Source organism: Pan troglodytes, chromosome 13, assembly GCF_028858775.2.
Source record: "Pan troglodytes isolate AG18354 chromosome 13, NHGRI_mPanTro3-v2.0_pri, whole genome shotgun sequence".
Taxonomy (NCBI): domain Eukaryota; kingdom Metazoa; phylum Chordata; class Mammalia; order Primates; family Hominidae; genus Pan; species Pan troglodytes.
In genome coordinates, this window is record NC_072411.2 from 58,427,257 (window position 1) to 58,431,806 (window position 4,550).

The 4,550-nt window shown below is 39.4% G+C and overlaps 1 non-coding gene across 1 annotated transcript; it reads right to left on the bottom strand.

Annotated features, from left to right (window-relative positions):
• Positions 1–373: 373 nt before the first annotated feature.
• LOC112208525 (small nucleolar RNA U13) lies at positions 374–476 on the bottom strand. The gene has a single exon (XR_002943000.1). It is a non-coding gene; the product is annotated as a small nucleolar RNA U13 (small nucleolar RNA).
• Between the last annotated feature and the right edge of the window lie 4,074 nt (positions 477–4,550).

Sequence of the window (4,550 nt, forward strand, 5' to 3'; positions counted from 1 at the left end):
TCCATAAATAAACTATTCTCCAAAGTTAACATCCTGGACCAGGTATGGTGGTTCATGCCTGTAATCCCAACATTTTGGGAGGTTGAGGCAGGAGGATCCCTTGAGGCCAGGAGTTTGACACCAGCCTGGGTCAACACAGTGAGACACCAGCTAATAAAAAAATTAGCCAGGTGTGTTGAGGCAGAGGATCCCTTGAACCCAGGAATCTGAGGCTACAGTGTGCTATGATTGTGCCACTGCACCCCAGCCTAGGCAGCAGAGCAATATCCCATCTCAAAAAGAAGAAAAAAGGAAGGCTTATAGATGATAAAAGTAATTGACAGCCACTTTTTAAAAATTAGCTTTTTGCTTTTATTTATTTATTTTTCTTCCATTTCAGGCTGGCAGTGTGTGACACCATAACAAAGTTTAAGGGCAGCACGTCTCACACATGCGGGTGAATACTCAGTCATCATGCTTATAAACTACAGAAGGATCTGAATGAGTTTCTAGAATAATTCCTAGTCTAAAGGTTTGTAGTTCTATTTTCATGACTATTTTAGGAGCTAGAAGCATTAAATGTAATTAATGATTGTGAAAAGTTGCAGACACAGGCATAACACAAAGCAAGGAGGACACAAAACCTCAGAGAGGCAATAACATACTTTTATTTTCACATTCAATCCTATAAATATCATTGCAAAATCTATATATGTGTTTTGGCACATAATATATTTACTAGTCATCTTAGCTTTGTGAATTTTCTGATTTGCTCTATTTAAAAAAGATTACCATATTTTTTCTAGAGATGGGGTCTTGCTGTGTTGCCTAGGTTGATCTTGAACTCCTAGACTCAAGCAACCCTCCCGTCTCACCTAAATAAGATACCCTGATAGGAGCTTCCAGGTTTAACTTTGGTTGAACCATTAACACATTTGTCTTTATTTTTTAGTTTTACTCATGTATGGCAAAGTGCTGCATTACAAAGTCATATACCATTTGACTCTGTTTTGCTCCTTAGGATTAATGACCACCTTATCTAGATTTTGTGCTTAAAAGGTAAATACTGCTATTAGTTACTTGGAGACCTCTTCACTTTTCCCCTTTCCTCAATTATATATATATACAGCATTTGCCACAAAAGGATATTGCACTGGTAAAAGGAACACTCCATTTGGTCAATTAACAGAATGTCTAACGTAGACAAATTACTTCCACTTTAACGTGATTATTTTCCCCACTTGTAAGACAAATTCTATGTTGTGGGAGAAAAATAATAGGGTTGGTGAAAATAAATAATACTACATATAGTGTTTATAAGAAACTAGATGTTGTCTAACTTGAACAGCAAAATAATTACCATAAACTAGAACACTTCTTGTTAACAGATGAAAAAACAAGGGGGTAAGTAGCTTATTTAAAAATCCTTCAAAAAGTAAGTAGAAGGCTGGAATTCTGACTCTAGAGCTTATGTTCTTAACAACTTGTCTAGGCTCCATAACAAATTGTCTGTGTACTTCATTTGTATGACTTTCCAGTCACATAAGTTCTCTCTCTCTCTTTTTTTATTTTTAAATTTTTTTGAGATGGAGTTTCACTCTTGTCACCCAGGCTGGAGTGCAATGGTGTGATCTTGGCTCGCTGCAACCTCCACCTCCTGAATTCAAGCAATTCTCCTCCCTCAGCCTCCCAAGTAGCTGGGATTACAGGCACCCACCACCCTGCCCAGCTAATTTTTGTATTTTTAGTAGAGACGGGGTTTTACAATATTGGCCAGGCTTGTCTTAAACTCCTGACCTCATGTGATCCACCCGCCTCAGCCTCCCAAAGTGCTGGGATTGTAATCTGTATATACAGAATCTAATATACAGAATATAAATTCTGTATATTAAACAAAGCAGCAATGAGAATTTCTAGCAGTTTTTCCGTTAGCACCAAGTAGCTGAAAGACATTGAACTAATAAAATGTTTTCTGCTATGACCTTAAGGGTCTTTAAACCTGAAGTTGTTCTTCAGAAGGGTAAGGAATTCCAAAAACTAATGGTCATTATCTGAATTTAAGATCCTGTATTAAAGAATCAATACAAATTATAAAAATAGCATTTAAAATGTTTGAATCATTGATAAGAATTCTTCCTACATAATCTTTCATGGGCTTTAGGAATATATGCCTAGCCAGGAAAACCAACCTCACTCAGATATGAAGTTGCTTCTTTGTTTCAGTTTACCATCCGGAGCAAAAGTGCTTGGCCACGTCATTTGAAAACACTGAAACCATGCAAAGCTTCTCTTAGTAGTATTGAGCTGCAAAGACGTAGGATTTATTAGTCAGCCTTTAAAAATATCTGCAGACAACTGTATGAAAAACTTGCCCCATTGTACAATCCTTAGGAGTATAGGATTTGGCCAGGAGTGGTGGCTCACGCCTGTAATCACAGCACTTTGGGAGGCTAAGGTGGGTGGATCATTTGAGGTCAGGAGTTCGAGACTAGCCTGGCCAGCATGGTGAAACCCTATCTCTACTAAGAATACAAAAAAAATTAGCCTGGCATGGTGGTGGATGCCTGTAGTCCCAGCTACTTGGAAGGTTGAGGCAGGAGAATTGCTTGAACCCGGGAGGCGGAGGTTGCAGTGAGCCGAGATCTTGCCACTGCACTACAGCCTGGCACAGAGTGAGACTTCGTCTGTAAAAAAAAAAAAAAAAAATACAGGATTTGGTCAGACTGCCAAGGTTTCAATTCCATCTCCATCTTTTACTAGTTCTGTAATTTTGATGGGGGCATTTAGCCCCTCTGTCTCAGTTTTCTTCTTGGTAAAAAGGGCATACAATTGTATGTATCTTATAGGGTTGCTGTGAGAATTAAATGGGCTAATGCACATAAAGCTCTTCCACAGTGTCTGGCACGTAGTAAAATTAGCTCAATAAATATTAGCTATACGTAACAAATGAGAACCAATATTGTAAAACCTTCTTCTAACTAGTATAAAGATGAGCAACATTTGGCTTTGGATTATCCTAAAGAAAAAACAGTAAGCAGAAAATTATACCTTTTAAAACTATGATGCCAGGAGCAGTGAGTGGCTCATGCTTGTAATCTCAGCACTCTGAGAGGCTGAGACAGGTGGATCAATTAAACTCAGGAGTTTGAGACCAGCCTGGGCAACATAGTGAAACCCCGTCTCTACAAAAAATACAAAAATTAGTCTGGCATGATGGTGTGTGTCTGTAGTCCCAGCTACTTGGGAGGCTGAGGCAGGAGGATCACATGAGCCCTGGAGGTTGAGGCTGCAGTAAGCTGTAATCATGCCACTACATTCCAGCCTGGGTGACAGAGCAAGACACTGTCTGAGGGTGGGTGGGGTTGGGGGAAAGATGAGCAACGTGTTAAGAGGACAAGTAATTATAAAACTGAGAGAAGAAACTGCATAGAGCCAAAATATATTTTCTCTGAGCTCGTAAAAATGACAACTCTTTATTTCATCAATATTCCATAACCTTTGCTTATTCTTTTTAGAGCTATCTTGGTGGGGGTGATATTGAAAGTAATAATCAGCCAGGTGAGGTGGCTCATGCCTGCAATTCCAGCACTTTGGGAGGCTGAGGCAGGTGGATCGCCTGAGGTCAGGAGTTTGAGACCAGCCTGGCAAACATGGCAAAATCCCGTCTCTACTAAAAATACAAAAAAATTAGCCAGGTGTGGTGGTTCGTGCATGTAGTCCCAGCTACGTGGGAGGCTGAGGCAGGAGAATCACTTGAACCCAGGAGGCAGAGGTTGCAGTGATCCGAGATCATGCCACTGGACTCCAGCCTGGGTGTGACAGAGTGAGACTTCACCACAAAAAATAAATAAATAAATAAAAATAAAAATAAATAAGGCCTGGCCCGGTGGCTCACACCTGTAATCCCAGCACTTTGGGAGGCAGAGGTGGGCGGATCACCTAAGGTCGGGAGTCCAAGACCAGCCTGGCCAACAAGGTGAGACCCTGTCTCTACTACAAATACAAAATTAGCCAGGCGTGGTGGTGCATGCCTGTAATCCCAGCTACTTGGGAGGCTGAGGCAGGAGAATCGCTTGAACCCAGGAGGCGGAGGTTGTGGTGAGCCAAGATCGTGCCATTGACCTCCAGCCTGGGCAATAAGAGCAAAACTCTGTCTCAAATAAATAAATAAATAATTCCTGAATCTTTTTCCATGGGAGTGTGGAAAATATGAATAAAGTGATTTATATGCTCAATATAATTAATGAATAAGCAGAAATATTCAATTGAATTTAGTTTGCTTCAAAAATTCAGTCACTTCTGCTTAAATAACTTTAAGGTTAAATTAAGAAGAGTTGATGCAAATGCACATATCACTTGGGGACAAAGTTTGATTTTCCTTATTATTAAAGAATAGGGTCTTGATGTTATTCTCACTCTTCCATTTAAAAATTGGAATATAAATAAAGAACAAATGTCATCAATGTATTCTTATTTCAATATTCTAAGTGAAATTAGAATATTGCTTTCAGAATTGATGTTTTAAAGCAGAGTATTGTTGTTGAACATAAATAATGTATAAGTGACTATCA